The sequence below is a fragment of the Ranitomeya imitator genome, chromosome 5, assembly GCF_032444005.1.
Source record: "Ranitomeya imitator isolate aRanImi1 chromosome 5, aRanImi1.pri, whole genome shotgun sequence".
In the NCBI taxonomy this organism is placed as follows: Eukaryota; Metazoa; Chordata; class Amphibia; order Anura; family Dendrobatidae; genus Ranitomeya; species Ranitomeya imitator.
In genome coordinates, this window is record NC_091286.1 from 603042512 (window position 1) to 603061075 (window position 18564).

Genomic DNA, 18564 nt, shown 5'->3' on the forward strand with positions numbered 1-18564 from the left:
CTTGGAGGTCTTCCGGGACCCTAGAGACGCCCCTCTCCCAATGTTGCCCCCTATGTCTTCGTAGGTGTAGGAAGGTAGACAGCCAACCTATGACTAAGTGTCCAGCGGAGTTTGAAGTAAGGCCTGAAGTCAGTTACTTCTACGGTGTTCCGGCCACTGACTACGCGCCTCAGTAAGATGTTGCCTCTCTCTCTCTCAGCACGACTCTTACTGGCTCTCCTTTGTGCTTGATCTCGTTTACACGGTTCCACAATATCCTTCCCTTCATGTCTCTTTCTTAGGATACCGCCGCAGGGTGTGCAGGCGCGGTTCCGTTACGTTCTGTTCGCTAGGCACCTGCCAGGTTCCCACGCCTGACAGGGGCCCCCCTGTGCCTTCTCCCTGCAACACCCCCTGCCACGGGATGTTGCCTGAATCCAACCCAGTCAGCTTCTCACTAACTTCCTCCCCAGCCCCTAGTTTTACCAGTGTGAGGAGTGGCCCAATAAATAAAGCCTTTTTCTCCCCCTAGTGGCCGGAGTGTAAAGTGTAATGTGTTCTGGTGATACCTGGTCAGGAGAACTCCTTAGTGCCATCAGACGTACCGCTACTCCCCTTAGCGGCAGAGTGCCATACTGCAACGACCAGGTCTCTGGGGCGCTGCATCACCATGTTCACCTTTCTCAGCTGACCCCTCACTGAAAAATGTCATCAGTGATATTGTGGCAAAGGAGGACGTCAATGTGAACGAGTACGAGTCAGTGGGAAGGACAAAATGTATTTGTATTGTTTTAAGAGGACCGACAAAGTAAAAGACCTTGAGTAAACATCAGATGCACAGGGCAAAAACATTGATCCGGGCTTACTGTTTCAGGGATTTCTTGTAGTCTCTAAGACAGGACAACTAGATCTAGAGGAGGTGATGAGGTACGAGCTTAGTACATACCCACCATCACTGTGAGAACTTGCATATTCTGAGAAAGGCCGATAAAACACAATTAGTGGAGATCGACGTGTTAGAAGCCCCCATGGTCTAGTAATTTAGGCCACTTTCAAAATGTTCTGTCATAAGAAACCTCATTGGACCCAGTTCATCATGGCATTGCCACCAGTTATTTTGTCTTTAATTCATCTCAATTAGTGACAATGATTACTAACAAATTCATCAAACGATTTACGCCTGTTTTATCTATTGTTGATCATTTTGTTTTCTGATTTTTTACATCTGTATGTCGTTACTAGATGTTTTAGACTGATTCATCAAATGTGACTTCTTGAAAAGACACAAAATTTGAAGCCAGGGTTGCGTTTTTTTGAGGCATCAAGCAAAAGCATGAACTAAAAGTTACAAAAAAAGATTGCAGGCAGAAAAAAAGAAAATTTTGAACTTTACACAAAAGTCAAGAATCGAGATCACCCATTTGCTAAATTTGGAGCAAAAAAGATAAAAAAAGTGCAGAAACCACAAGTTAAAACCATCTGCGACCAGCCAATTTAGCAGGTAAGTTTTTATTTATTTTTTTAAATTTTTAGTTCCCAATAATGTTTTTATAGGTGGCGGATTCTGATTTATAAAATTTGACGTATAATGAAACTGTCCTACGCCTCTGTACCACACACGGTCATCTTAGACGACACGTTCCCACTTTCTACATGTTTTACATTACTCCATGATTTTACACTTTTCTTTCTGAGTATTGGGAGGATGTGTGCACGAAGGTTAATGCCGAGGAAGCGGCCAAGTATGTGAGTGCTGACACAATGAGGCCTGACATGGCCATTTCACGTGTCCTTCATTTATAATCCGCTGTTTGACTTTTAGACCTTATCAGAAGATCCCGGTTACTGTTTACATCTGTTTCAATTTAATGTTCAGCCTGAAATTCTCTGGCCGCTTTCGTATAAACAAGTCGTCTTCCTGGCTGGCCCGGAATCAGACAATATTGACTAGGCTTGTAGAAAACATGACCAATGGGGAATCCACTAAATACTGCACTGCTGATGGTTAAAATGTAGATTTCTAAAAAAAATTGCTGCGAGAGATGCCAAAACCAATCCATTACTATGCTTCCATCATATAATGGGGGTTTTGCTAGTAGCAGAGAGTGTTTTACTAAATATCTTCATAAATAGGAAGGCTGGTTTCACCTGGATGCAGTACAGCCGCATCTTAATGGGAACCTGTCATATTTAAAGGGGTTGCCCACGCCTTTTTTTTTTTTTTACTATGGACCTAAAAACTGATCAGCAGGTGGTTTCTAAAAGAGGCAACTACCTGCTTGTTCTACCCAGCCACCACTCTTGCCAGTGATTCAGCTGCTCCACATCAATTGAGCAACTCTTTTCTTCCATTCTGCTCTGCTGATGGGGCGTCACTGCTGACATCATGCTCATTGACAGCCTGCTCTCCGCAGTTAGGCAGCGGGGAACCGGAGGTCAATTAGTATGACATTGGCAGTCACGCCCTTCAACTTAAGGGAAGAGAAGTCCTACTCTGTCGACGGGACATTAGCATAAGCCGCTGAATTGTCAGCAGGAGCAGGACTTGGCTACTCTGAAGCAGTAGAGATTGGTGCCTTGCATAACAGACAGGTGCATGCATAGAAAAAATTAAATAGTCCTGGATAATCCCTTTAACAAGGTACATGATGCACATTATTTAGGAATTTCAGCATTGCGCTTTATCTCCTGTATATATCACATGAATTGCAAATGTAGTAATTAATATATTCATTATTGATTAGTAATTAATTCATTCATTGTGGTTTTGTTTCTAAGTGTTTTTTATTTTGGGTTATAAAATAAAAGGTTATTATTTTAAATCAGGGGTATTACTACAATAGGTGCAGGGGTTGTCATCGCACATCTGGGCCTTGGAGCCTAAAGGGCTCAAAAAGTCCTTTTGACATCTGATTTTAACATGGATAGGACACACATATGACTCTATATTCTGAATGAACACAAAGGTCTCATTCAGACATCCTGTATTCACATGTTGTTTTATGACAAGAAGCCCCAATAATAGCCTATAGTGCTATTCACCATGTCCGTGTTCTTTTTGCAGACCTAGTGGTCCTAGTGTGTGACTGCAGACTTATGAATTCTCCCAGTACATGCACTGTGCACTGCGGGAATTCACCAGTGTCAGCACCAGGATTGTCGGTCACATGACTGCAGGTGCGCAATATCCATACTTGGGGCCAGAATCCGACTAGTGGACGCAGTCTAGCGCAATACAAGTGCGCAAAACACTGTCAATAAAACTGAAACACTGAAAACCATTGAAGAATGTCGGTCTGATTTTTTGCATACAAGAAAAATCACTGATGTCCTAATTTGTATTTTACTAATTCATATACCTGTTCATTATGGCCTTAGCAGTCCAGTGGGTGGTCTTTTAAGTGATTTATTGTGTAATTTTGCCGTCAATCTCTGATTAGCAAAACTCTCTGATCTCCTGAACCCGAAATAATAAGATGGAAAAATTAGCTATACTGAATATTTTCCCAAAAATATATATGCCAATGGTCAATATTATGCTGCCCACAGATTGGACTAGATGTAGAACATGAAAAGTTCCATTTAATGTCTGATTAAAGGCTAAAACCCCCCAAGTAATGCAGTTCCTAGGAGGAGACGCTCTTCTACAATGACCTTGTCTTCAATGTCTGCACATTAAATAGCACACTCCTTTAAAAGGAATCTGTCAGCAGGTTTTTGCTGCCTCATCTGAGAGCAGCCTGATGTAGAGAAAGAGAACCTGAATCCAATGATGTATCACTTAGTTTGCTGGGTGCATCTGTTCTAACACTATCAGAGTTCTTAGATTTAGCAATACAGCAGAGCTGAGAGCTAACCCCGCCCACACTACAGCTAACCCCGTCCACACTACAGATAATTCCGCCCACACCAGGCTCTCTGTGTACATACTCTATAGACAGTGAGTGCTTATTACAGGAGGGGGCGAAGTCGGATGAGTGCCCACGTGCCAGCTAGTCACATCAATGATAATATCCTAGTGGTAAAACCTTGAGTGTAAGTAAACAACAGCACACAGCCTGATATGTGACACATTGCTGAATTCTGTGTTTTAACCCCTACATCATTAATTCTATCCTCAGATTACATGGCAAAAATATTCTTACATATTCTCTTTAAATAGGCACCATGTAAGGTTTCATCTTTGTTGTGGTATCGCTTTACTGCATCAGGACTCACAGTTACATCGCCTTGATTGTTCGGGCACTGGACTAGCTGAGCTTCGGCCACGTGTTCTGGATGTTTAGTTTGACAGAAGAAGATAGCTCCTTCAGTCACCCGATCGGCACGTCCACAACTCAATCATAGGGTGCCAAACGATTGCTGTCACATCCTCCCCAGTACCTGCTCCTGCGACGTCTGCTTCTGTCGCCTGATACCACCGTGTTCACTCTGTAGGTGGCGCTGTTGATAGAAGAGATATCGAAACCAGAAGCTCTGGATGATGCAGACTATGTCCACCAACTAAACTTGGGGTGGCTGGGACTTGCAGGGTCATCCATTCAGCAGTATGAGTGTTTGTGCTATTCCACTGATGTTATCTGTTCCTTGTTTCAACCTATCGGAAAGCACCACATTAAAGCTTAGTGCTTCCCTGGTTTGGTCTGTGTCGTATTCTCCTGTTTGGAGTATGTGTTTTCCTGTTTTGACCTTGGCTTGATTGTTTCATAATTTTGTACCTTCTCGACCCTCTTGGTTTTGACCCGGCTATCTGACTATCCTGCTTGCCAGCTTGCGCTACCGAACAGCGGTTGACTCTGTGGCCCTTGCTAAGGGACTTCTATGTAAGTCCAGATCCTTCTATAGGTGTTAAAGGGTGAAGGTCAGGGCAACCCTGGACCCTGGGAAATGGAGTAGGTTGAGCCCAGCCTATTCGTGGTAGCCATTTTAGAGCTGCCAGGCAACCACTGACAGAGCTTCTTTACAGTTGCCACAGAATCAGTAATCAAGGGCACTATTTTTTTCCGTCGGATTCAATGAATGGCAGAAAAAGATAACACCCAGTTTTTTTGAATAGACTGTAAATTTATGGACAGTGGGAAACTCAGTGTGCTCATAATAATATGTATTATAAAACTATATAAAATTTATATTCAATGTATTAAAGCTATTAAATCCAGAACACCAAATCTGGAACTTGTCTTCACAGCGGCTTGCACTGACCATGTGACTTATAAGCACAGTAGTCCATTGTTTTACAATGATTCCTATCTATCTTCACCTTCCACCGAAAACAAGTGATTTCAGGTGGTAGCTTAGAAAGCAGTAAAATCGACAGACGCCACAGCACCAGGCATTACTGCTGAAGTAGACGATTCTGAACACATTCGGCACAGGATGTTCTTTTATGAGGAGCTTCAGTGTAATCTGGATTCATTACCTGCTGCAGGAAATGGATTTGGCTCATACAATGCAATATCTGTAGCAAAACTGCCATATCCTGGGGTTTTACTCTGAAACCACGTCCTGTTTACTAATAAATACTTTATCATTGCTATTTTATCAATGGCGTAAAACTGTTATCAGGAAAAATATGAAGAAATACTAATAGGCAAATAATAGGAACCAACATTATAATAAAAAGCAAATAATTACAGGCCAACTTTTAATAACCATAGGCAAAAAGTCTACACAATATATTTTATAGGAATCACATAAATTATGCTATGTAAAGTAGGAAGAAAAAAGCTAAAGTGACTCTAATAAATGATACGTTGTTCTGTAATCTGAACCCTTGGAGAATATCTCAGGGACGCTGACTGCTATTTGCTGCACACTCCCATAGAATGAAGAGGGTGCAGCCTATTGCAGATTATCGCTTTCAGCAGAATCAGCAGTATAGAAATTTTGTGAGAGTATAAACGGTTTTACTTTGGAAATGCAGCAGCTATTATCTTTGTGATCACATCATGGAGGATTACAGGAGAAAAACTAACAAAAACAAGACTGAGAGGTGAACAGCACAGTCTAAATAGGAACAAAACATATCAACAAACTAACAGTTAGCACAGCGCTATCTGTGGTCTGCTCAAGACAATCTCCAGAATAAGCCTGCAGCTGTTGTATTCTCCAACAAAACCAACCTCTTTATTCACATACAAAAATAATTCAGCCAACAGAGGTCACAAGAATGCTGTTCTACGGCTATGTGAGGGACTCACACTTATGAGGTCTTAAGGCATATCATATTCATATGTCATAAATGTTAAAAATGGGGAATAAATACTATTAAAAATTATCTACTTCCAATATTTTCCAGCAAGCTTTTTAGTGTAATAGAAAAAACATGATGTTCCAGCTCCAACTTTGTAAAAAATGAAAAACTTTAATGAAAAAACATTAAAATCAAAATGCAAAAAAGCTCCGTACAGACAACACCAAAGCTTTGACAAAGACCGCAGTACGGTCGAAACGCGTTGCTTTACTCACTGGGGTCATGGTGTTGTCTGTACGGAGCTTTTTTGCATTTTGCTTTTAATGTTTGTTCATTAAAGTTTTTCATTTTTTACCAAGTTGGAGCTGGAACATCGTGTTTTTTCTATTATCCTACATCTTATCAGGATCAAGTTCCGTGCTCTGCGGGAAATGGTGAACTGGCTTTTTTTCTTTTTTTAGCTTTTTAGTGCTTGCTTTGCATGCTTTTTAGCCAACATCTACTATGACTTTGCAATCTACAGTATGTAGCCTTATGTACAAGCAAAGGTAGAACTTAAAGAGGTTGTCCAGCCTTAAGCTACAAGTCTGTAGCCACTCTGTGTGACTGCAGACTTGTAAATCCTCACTTTTCAAGCACTGCGTGCTTTGCCGAATTTCCGGATGGGAGGCCGAGAGCCACGGGCTCGTGAACCTAAATATGTGATACATCCGCTCTTGGAACTGGAGAATCCTCTCATAGAGTGACTGTACACTTGTAGCCTAAGGCCGGACAACCCCCTTAAGATGGTTATTGGCAGGATTCCAAGCTCCTTGATCGCTGATGGTATTTTTTTTTTCAAATATCAGAGAATATCAAACCTGAAGAACCCAAAAGCCAACAGCGAACACTAGACCACTACTGAATTTCCTACCATCTTCTTCACCCATATTCTTCTATAAGAAGTCTCACCTGCACATCTACTTTTAAAGACTTTCCTAGCTGAAAATCGTAATGCTATTGAAAGTCTAAATTATTATTGAGGAATACTTAAATTCCATCTGGGACGCAGAGCAGATGTCAAACATATAAAACCATAAAGGAAAAAAATGTGAAGGAATTAGGAGTTTATGCCTAAATGAATAAAATATATTGAATGGAAGGTTACAAAAGTTGAAAGAACATCTGGAACTGCTTGCAATCATTTAGCATGTAATTCTCTTAATATGACCATAAATAATCATGGCATATTGAATTTCCATCAAGCCAACATTGCTGAAGTTGGGTCTTACTAAAAATGATGAGAACAACCATAATTACACAGTCTCCACATATTACTTGATATCAGGTACTAGTGATAAAGATTGTCGCGTTCTTACACGGGACATCCCAGTCCAGAGTATTTTTTAGTACTTGAAATAGCCAGTAAGGCATTAGTCCCCGCAGCACCGAACCTTCAGATTTCCACTATCATACTGGTATAATTGTAGGGTTGATCATTTGGATAATTTATCAGAGCAATTATTCGTAGGAATCTTGGTAATTATTTTTGAAATTATATGAAAATTGCTTTGCGTAAACTAGTTTTTAAGATCTCTGCCAAGAGCAAAACAATTACTAAATCTAAGATTAATAAAGAAAGCACTAGCGCTCTCACTATACAGAGGATAAAGGAAGAACAGGAAAGCAATAAGCTGCAGACAAACTTCGGATTCTGTGTGATAAATCCAATAGCTAAACAAAACAAAAATAATCAAGTTGTTTGTCACGCTAGTATACTTTAATAAATACTGGCTACCATGATAAGATTACCATTTGGTAGGTATGCTTTGAAAGCTCTGCTTTAGCCACTAACGCAAACATTTTTTTTGTGGTTATGTATAAATTATTCCTGCACAAGGTAGAAAAACTTTGAACTGGCATATGATTATACTATAAATCTTGGAACTGACAAAAGATTATAACGTGAGTGCTGAAAAGGTTAAAGAGCAAGTCAAGTATTCATTATGAGGCAGGCAACCTACCCTGCAATGGCACTGTTCGGGTGTGGTACCGTGCAGCCTCTGATGATAACTGACTTGCCGATGTGGACCAATGTTGCACAAATCTCTCTGGTGTGGTGCGGATCGAAAGATGAAAAATGCACATGAGGGTGAGAGAGATTTGGGAGTGAGAGCACGGATCCTACTGACCAAAGAGCTTACACTCTATAGGAGAGAGTGGACCCCGCTGACCATAAGAGCTTACACTCTACAGAAGAGAGAGAGAGGACCACACTGACCATAAGAGCTTACACTCTACAGGAGAGAGAGGACCCTGCTGACCATAAGAGCTTACACTCTACAGGAGAGAGAGGACCCTGCTGACCATAAGAGCTTACACTCTACAGGAGGGAGAAGACCCTGCTGACCATAAGAGCTTACACTCTACAGGAGGGAGAAGACCCTGCTGACCATAAGAGCTTACACTCTACAGGAGGGAGAAGACCCTGCTGACCATAAGAGCTAATGCTCTAAAGGAGAGAGAGAACCTCACTGACCATAAGAGCTTACACTCTACAGGTGAGAGAGGACCCCACTGACCATAAGAGCTTACACTCTACAGGAGAGAGAGGATCCTGCTGACCATAAGAGCTTACACTCTACAGGAGAGAGAGGACCTTGCTGACCATAAATGCTTACACACTATAGGAGACAGAGAGAGAACCCCGCTAACCATAAGAGCTTACACTGTACAGAAGAGATTTGGTCCTGAATAGATCATTCTTCTCATCTCCAATGCCCTATAATAGTGTGGTCTTGTCACTCCTACTAAGAAGATACATTGTATATCTTTGTATGATACAAATCTTTTCCTGTGTGACCAGTGCTTCAATGTACTGTACTTTTGTTGACCAATATCTAAAGCTTACGCACTCTTGACCATGTCTTTATTTTTTGTATATATACTCAATAAATTGTTTATTATTCAAAAGGTTTTTTCCATAGTAAACTTTGATGGTACATGAATATGCCATCATTATGAATATATCGGGGTGTGTTGTGAATTCTGTTGTCAAGCTCCCTCCTGTGGTCATGAATGGTACTTCGGCTGGTTCTGTCCATGGGCTTCCTCTGGTGGTTGTGAGTGGAGCTGCGGCTTCTGAGTTTCCTTCCATAGGTGATGAGGTTAATTCGTTAGCTGGCTGCTCTATTTAACTCCACTTAGATCATTGCTCCATGCCACCTGTCAATGTTCCAGTATTGGTCTAGTTCTCTCCTGGATCGTTCTTGTGACCTGTCTTCCCAGCAGAAGCTAAGTTCCTGCTTGTTTTTCTCTGGTTTGCTATTTTTCTGTCCAGCTTGCTATTTTGATTTTTGTCTTGCTTGCTGGAAGCTCTGGGACGCAGAGGGAGCGCCTCCGCACCGTGAGTCGTTGCGGAGGGTCTTTTTGCGCTCTCTGCGTGGTCTTTTTGTAGTTTTTTGTGCTGACCGCAAAGTTACCGTATATACTCGAGTATAAGCCGACCCGAGTATAAGCCGACCCCCCTAATTTTGCCACAAAAAACTGGGAAAACTTATTGACTCGAGTATAAGCCTAGGGTGGAAATGCAGCATTTACCAGTGAATTTCAAAAATAAAAATAGATCATTATTTCCCCATAGCTGTGCCATATAGTGCTCTGCACCGTTCATTATTTCCCCATAGCTGTGCCATATAGTGCTCTGCACCGTTCATTATTTCCCCATAGCTGTGCCCCATATAGTGCTCTGCACCGTTCATTGTGCCCCATTGCTGTGCCCATATACGGTGCTCTGCACCGTTCATTGTGCCCCATTGCTGTGCCATATACGGTGCTCTGCACCGTTCATTGTGCCCCATTGCTGTGCCATATACGGTGCTCTGCACCGTTCATTGTGCCCCATTGCTGTGCCATATACGGTGCTCTGCACCGTTCATTGTGCCCCATTGCTGTGCCATATACGGTGCCATATGCTCCCTGCATGTCCCACATATATACACAGCTCTGCCGCCTGCATGTCTCACATATATACACAGCTCTGCCGCCTGCATGTCCCTCATATATACACAGCTCTGCTCCCTGCATGTCCCACATATATACACAGCTCTGCTCCCTGCATGTCCCACATATATACACAGCTCTGCCGCCTGCATGTCCCACATATATACACAGCTCTGCTCCCTGCATGTCCCACATATATACACAGCTCTGCTCCCTGCATGTCCCACATATATACACAGCTCTGCCGCCTGCATGTCCCACATATATACACAGCTCTGCTCCCTGCATGTCCCACATATATACACAGCTCTGCTCCCTGCATGTCCCACATATATACACAGCTCTGCTCCCTGCATGTCCCACATATATACACAGCTCTGCTCCCTGCATGTCCCACATATATACACAGCTCTGCTCCCTGCATGTCCCACATATATACACAGCTCTGCTCCCTGCATGTCCCACATATATACACAGCTCTGCTCCCTGCATGTCCCACATATATACACAGCTCTGCTCCCTGCATGTCCCACATATATACACAACTCTGCTCCCTGCACCGTTCATTGTGCCCCATAGAAATCTCTGCCGCCGCCGCCGCTGCTGCAATAAAAAAACAAAACACATACTCACCTCCCTTGATTGCAGCTCCCGGCGTCTCGTTCCGGCGCCTCCATCTTCCCGGCGTCTCTGCTCTGACTGATCAGGCAGAGGGCGCCGCGCACACTATATGCGTCATCGCGCCCTCTGCCTGAACAGTCAGAGCGCAGACGTCGGGAAGATGGAGGCGCCGGCCGGGAAGATGGAGCGACGCCCGGCGGCTGGAACGAGGACAGGTGAATATGACATACTCACCTAGTCCTGGCGATCCTCGCGCTGTCCCTCTGCCTGGTCTTCGGTGCCGCAGCTCTTCCTGTCAGCGGTCACCGGCACCGCCGATTAGAGGAATGAATAGGCGGCTCCGCCCCTATGGGAGGTGGAGCCGCTTATTCATATCTCTAATGAGCGGTCCCACGTGACCGCTGAAGAGAGGAAGAAGCTGCAGCACAGAAGACGGGGAGGAAGGCAGGGACAGCGCGAGGATCGCTGGGACTAGGTAAGTATACCTCAGCGCCCTCACCCCCTCACCCGCCGACCCTGCCACCCACATTGACTCGAGTATAAGCCGAGAGGGGCACTTTCAGCCCAAAAATTTGGGCTGAAAATCTCGGCTTATACTCGAGTATATACGGTACCTTTCCTATCCTCTGTCTGTTCAGTAAGTCGGGCCTCACTTTGCTAAATCTATTTAATCTCTGTGTTTGTAATTTTCATCTTTACTCACAGTCATTATATGTGGGGGGCTGCCTTTTCCTTTGGGGAATTTCTCTGAGGCAAGGTAGGCTTTATTTTTCTATCTCTAGGGCTAGCTAGTTTCTTAGGCTGTGTCGAGTTGCATAGGGAGCGTTAGGAGCAATCCACGGCTATTTCTAGTGTGTGTGATAGGATTAGGGATTGCGGTCAGCAGAGTTCCCACGTCTCAGAGCTCGTCCTATATTATTAGTAACTATCAGGGCATTCCGTGTGCTCTTAACCACCAGGTCCATTATTGTCCTTACCACCAGGTCATAACAGGGGTGTGACTATTGCAATTTCCACTGAATCCTAAGAAATTAACTCATAAAGCTTTTTATTGCGCCATCACTGACCCGTTGCTGTGTTGGTCTTGCAAACTTGCTACAGCTTCAATCCATTGGACAGGGAACGCCCATAGGGTCTCTTATGGTATGTCATTAAAAGAATCCATGTGTCTCTTCCAGTAATATTTACTTAGTTAGACTAAACACATCAATTAATATTACCTCTCTATATCACTGGTGTATATCAAGAAGAGTAAATTGGAAAAATCAAGAGAAAATAGCAAATATAAAAATGGTCTTTGAAAACTTGTAAATAAATAATAATTTTTATTTCTATAGCGCCAACATATTCCGCAGCGCTTTACAGCTTAACAGTTGCAAACACAACAGTCATAAGTATCAATGTTAACAATACAATAATTAAAGCACAATAAGACGACCCTGCTCGTGAGAGCTTACAATCTACAATGAGGTGGGGGAAATACAAAGTACAGGAGCTTATTTACAATGATGTATTTACAATGATGGTCCAGGAATCTTCAGGGAGTGGGGGATGGGTGGAAGTAGTGAATGGACTACACACAAACATAAAATTACTGATTAGGGAACGTGATAGGCCGCTATGAACAAATGTGTTTTGAGGGAGCGCCTAAAACTTTGCAAATTGTGAATGGTCCTAATGTCTTGGGGTAGAGCATTCCAGAGGATTGGTGCAGCACGGGAGAAGTCTTGGAGTCAGGAGTGGGAGGTATGGATTAGTGCAGAGGTTAGTCGAAAGTCATTTGCAGAGCGCAGAGGTCGGTTAGGCCGAAAGACAGAAATGAGGGAGGAGATGTAAGGGGGTGCTGCACTCTTCTCTGTGGGTGAGAACAAGTACTTTGAATTGTATCCTGTAATGAATGGGCAGCCAGTGTAACGACTGGTGAAGAGCGGACGCGTCCGAGTAATGATTAGCTGGATAGACAACCCTGGCTGCAGCATTAAGGATAGACTGGAGAGGGGAAAGTCGAGTAAGGGGGAGGCCAATTAATAGAGCGTTGCAGTAGTCGAGGCGGGAGTGGATCAGGGCGACAATGATGGTTTTTGTTGCTTCCATAGTGAGAAAAGGGTGGATTCTAGTGATGTTCTTTAGGTATAAGGGGCACGAGCGGGCAAGAGATTGTATATGGGATGTGAAGGAGAGATCGGAGTCAAACATAACACCAAGACAGCGTGCCTGCTGCCGGGGTGTTATTATGGTGCCACCCACGGAGAGGGAAACGTCAGGTTTAGGGAGGTTAGTAGATGGTGGGATCAGAAGAAGTTCAGTTTTGAAGAGGTTGAGTTTCAGATAGAGAGCGGACATGTCGGAGACTGCGGAAAGACAGTCACTGGTGTTCTGTAGTACAGCAGGAGTAAGGTCGGGGGATGACGTGTACAGTTGTGTCTCATCGGCATAAAGATGGTACTGAAAGCCAAATCTGCTATCTGCTGATGGTCTGTCCTATTGGGGCCATGTAGAGAGAGAAGAGGGCCAAGGACTGAGCCCTGAGGTACCCTGACAGAAAGAGGAAGAGGAGACGAAGTGGAGCCAGAGAACAGAACACTGAAGGAGCGGTCAGAAAGATAGGAGAACCAGGAGAGAGCAGTGTCCTTAATGCCTAGTGACTGGAGCCTTGAGCATAGGAGAGGGTGGTCAACAGTGTCGAAAGCTGCAGAAAGATCGAGAAGAATAAGCAGAGTGGTCACCATTACCTTTTGCTGTCAAAAGGTCATTGGTCACTTTGATGAGTGCAGTTTCTGTCGAGTGTAGGGGGCGGAAGCTGGACTGTGAAGGGTCTAGGAGGGAGTGAATGGAGAGGTAACGGGTAAGGCGGGAGTAGACTAGGTGCTCCAAGAGTTTAGAGATGAAGGGGAAGTTGGAGACCGTTCTGTAGTTATTTGTAGTTAGATGGGTCGAGGGCGGGTTTCTTTAGTAACGGAGTAATGATAGAGTGTTTGAAGGAGGACGGGAAAATGCCTGAGGAAAGTGAGAGATTGAAGATTGTAGTTAGGTGAGTAGTGACAACTGGAGAGAGACTGGAGGAGATGAGAGGGAATGGGGTCTGTAGTGCATGTAGTTGGACGAGAAGAAGAGAGGAGCCTGGAGACTTCTTCTTCTGTGATGGGATCAAATGTGGAGAGTGAGCCAGAGGAGATGCAGGGAGGGATGGGAGTCACTGAACTTGGTGATTGGGAGCAGATTTCCTGACGGATATTGCCTATTTTCTCTATAAAATGGGAGGCCAGGTCATCAGCACAAATGTCTGTGATGTGGGCTTGTGCTTTTGGCCTGAGGAGGGAGTGAAAGGTGTCAAAAAGTTTCTTGGGGTTGTTCGATAGTGAGATCAGGGTGGTGAAGTAGGTTTGTTTGGCGAGGTGAAGGGCAGAGCTATAGGTTTTTAACATAAATTTGAAGTGTATGAAGTCTTCTGGTGTGCGAGTTTTCCTCCATGAGCGTTCAGTACTCCTAGAACATGGCTGAGAAATTGGGTTTGCGATGTGAGCCAGGGCTGTTTCACTCTATGTTTGGAGGTTCTGAGGGTGAGGGGAGCTACTTGGTCCAGGGTGCTTCTAAGAGTGTCATTGTAGTGATGTACCGCCATATCAGGACAGGAAAAAGAGGAGATTGGGGACAGTGATGAGTGTAAGGAGTCTGAAAGTGTATGAGGGTTAATGGCTTGTAGATTTTTGACTGAATGGTAGGTAAGAGTGTGCTGGGGTGGGCGAGGATTTGTGAGCGTGAAGGAGAGAATATTGTGGTCAGAGAGGGGAAGCGGTGAGTTATTTAGGTAGGAGATTGAACACAGCTGGACAAAGACCAGGTCAAGGGTGTTACCGTCCTTGTGTGTCTCAGAGGTTGACAGCTGCGAGAGGCCGAGTGAAGTGGTTAGTGATAGAAGCTGGGATGCAGATGTAGAAGTGGGGATGTTGAAGTCTTGAAGTCTCCCAGGATAAGGGTTGGGAGTTCTGAGGACATGAAGAGCGGCAGCCAGGCAGAGAAATGGTCCAGAAAGTGGGTGGGTGAGCCTGGGGGCCGATATATGACCGCTATTCTGAGGGAGAGGGGACGGAAGAGCCTGATGGTGTGGATGGTGAAATTAACGTTTATGAATGTACAGTAGTAATAGACTTCAGACTGGTAATTGAATTTCTGACTTCACTCAATTTAGAAAATCAATGCAAATGTTAAATGAGTTGATCTTGAGATACTTTTCCAACGGTTTCTGTGACTTCCCCTTACTACACGGCACAGTGGTATTTTACAGGCATATATAGGATTATTATGTTTGAGAAAAAATAGAAATAATTGATCCATTTTACACTGATCCGTGATCTCTTTAACATGTGTAATTGTTTTCCCTTTTTAGGTAAAACATTCATAATTTGGACGCTCAACCAAACTCGTGTTACTTTATCTGCTTTATTCTTGGCTCGCGTTGAGTTCCAACATGTGAGTCATATATTCAAGAAACCATACTGAGATGTAATTTCCCCATCCTGATTTCAAAGGTTTAGGACAATTTCACTTCATGAAACTGAATCCTGTTGTCAATAGCAGTCAACAAATTTAATTACATCCCTACATGCTTCGTGAAGGAGTCCGAGACACCCGAGTTCCCTTGTTGTTTGAGCTTTGTTGACTTGTGATAGAATCATTGCTCACTACAAGTCTCCATTTGGGAGACATTTGCTAAGACCATCGTTAAGTTTATAACTGCTCATATATTCCTGAAATCACAGGCAAATAAAAGAAAGCTTTCACACTTGTGGGGGTTTATTAGTTTTCCGAACAGATGTTTAAAGTTTTCTCACTTTGCAAGGAAAATTTGGTCAGATATGGAGAATAATGCAGAGGATACAGAGTTTAAGCATGGCAGATAAACATCACTAACACCGCTTTTCTTGTCAGTGAGTATTGGCAAGTGTGTAGTTTAACCATATCCTAATTTTTTATACAGATTTTCCATCTCCAAGCTGTGGAAACTTGAATGCTTATTTTATGAAGATTAGATACTTTATACTACCCCTATACTGTGTCATGATGCTGTATACTGTCCCCTTAAACTTTCACCTATTAGTATCCCTTGCATACAGCCACATACTATGCACTCACACTATATACTCCTCCATATTGTGCCCTTAAACTATATACTACCCCCATAATGTGACCTCACACTATATACAGCTCAATACACTGCCCTCACACTATATACTGCCTCCCATACTGTGCCTACAATATACAATGCCCCAATACGGTGCCTTAACACTATATACTACCCCCTATACTCTGCCCTCACACTATATTCTGCACACTATATATACATCAGGACATTACTGGCGTATGAGGCCCGAAGAGCAACGGGCCCCAGAGGCAGGATTCTGTTGGTTCAGTTGAAATCTGTTACCGTGTGGGAGGCTTTCCGCACTGTAATAGTTAACAGCCACCAGTCAATCATAGGGCGGCAGCTGATGGTGGTGCGCACGTCGCACGGGTATGACGTCACTGTCATGCACTGGGTCGTCCATGCCTCATATGGTTGAAGGAAGACGACGACGCTGGATTGCGGCCAGGTAAGGAGAAACTTTTTACTTGTTTTATAATATCACATTATGTGGGCAGAATGGAGACATGGGGGAAGAATGGAGAAATGGGGCAGTATGGAGAGACATGGGGGCATTATGTAGTGACATGGGGGCAGTATGGAGACATGGGGGCAATATGGAGAGACTTGGGTCAGAATGGAGATACATTGGGGCAGTATGGAGAGACGTGGTGGTATGGAGAGATATTGGGCAGTATGGAAAGACTGGGCAGTATGGAGAAATGGGGCAGAATGCAGACATGGTGGCAGTATGGAGAGACATGGGGCAGTATGGAGACATGGGCGCAGAATGCAGACGATATGGGGGGCAGAATGGAGAGACATGGGGCAGTATGGAAAGACATGGGGTGGTATGCAAAGACATGGGGCAGTATGGAGAGACATGGGGCTGTATGGAGACATGGGGTGGTATAGAGTGACATGTGGCAGGGCATTATGGAGAGACATGGGGCAGTATGGAAAAACATGTTGGCAGCATGCAAAGACATGGGGCACTATGGAGAGACATGGGGGCGGTATGGAAAGACATGAGGCAGTATAGAGATATTGGGGCAGTATGGAGAGACATGGGGACAGTATGGAAATACATGGGGGCAGAATGGAGACATGGGGCAATATGCTAACATGGGGGCAGAATACAGATGGCATGGGGCAGAATGGAGACAATATGGGGGCAGTATAATAATAATCTTTATTTTTATATAGCGCTAACATATTCCGCAGCGCTTTACAGGTTGCACACATTATCATCGCTGTCCCTGTTGGGGCTCACAATCTAAATGAAGAGACGAGGGCAGAATGGGGAGACATGAGGGCAGGATGCAGTCACATGGGGGTAGCATGGAGTCACATAGGGATAGGATGGGTGAACATATGGGTAATATGGTAATGAGACACAAGGGGCCAGGAATGAGGCATGTTGGTTCCAGAATGGAGTACATATAGGAGCAAGATGTGGGACATTATTACTGTAGGGGCTAAAGAAGGGATATTATTACTGCTGTGATGTATTTTATTTTTCAAGATACTGTTTTCAGTGGGGGTCTTGTTACTGTGCAGTGCAACACGGTGTTAGGGTTGGCGGAACGCACCAAATATATAGTTTATTAGATGGAATTGGTGCGTTCGCAACCCGGAATCCACCGTGCAGGAAAGTACCTGCTGCTAAGTAAGACGGACTATATGGCGGTACTATAAGTATACATACAAGGGTTAACTTCACCCTGTGTGAAGGAAGCGATCCTGTTGCGTCACAGGACCGCAGTACCGCACATAGAGCGCGAGCAATAAGTCAGCGAACACAACCCCAACTAGGATTGAAGTCCGATTAGACCACTGCTGGCACAACACCGCAACTGGGTGTGTAAGGAAACTATTGAAATAGTAAATAAAGGCACAAGAGTGCGTGCGGTGCCGCACTGACGGACGCCACTAACCACCCAGGCTTTGGTAAGGAAAGAGGAAGCGCACGGCGCCGTACTAGCGGACACAGCAACTGGACGCTGTGATGTGTGTTACGTGCTGTTGGATAAGTCGGGCGCTACATAGCAAACATACACCTTCCGCGAACAGACATTCAATAGGGAGGGTTATTTAAAGAGCGACTTTCACTCACAACACACACACATATTTACAAGACAATACTAGCGCATGGCCGTGCGGTCATGCGCAGTTTATATAGTTGCAGCACAGGAAGCTGCTACTGAAGTTTTTGCCCTTTCAGGACCTTCCAGAAGGACCAATGGAAAGTGCTGCAGTACCTGAGCATGTTTTGCCCTTTCAGGACCTTCCAGGAGGACCAATGGAATGTACTGCAGCACCTGAGCATGTGACCGAACATGTGGCCCTCGACCTCCAATGGGAGACCCTGCCCTGGGCATGCTCAGTGTGAGTAAACAAGGACTTAGTCCCAGAGAGGCTCGCTCGCCGCAGATCAGTGCAGGGTACCATAGGAAAGCCAGAAAAGGCAGTAGTGACCCTATGCACCGAATCAGCCTCAGCGAGATGCTGGGAGCGACGTCTCCGCTGAGCAGAGCCCACTGCGGCCGATACCGCATGGGAGACCGCAGCAGACACGGATCGAGATTCCCCCTGTGCAGCAGAGGAAACTCGACTCCTAACACACGGTCACTTTTTTCTTCATCTGCCCTAGTGTAGGAGTTGGGGA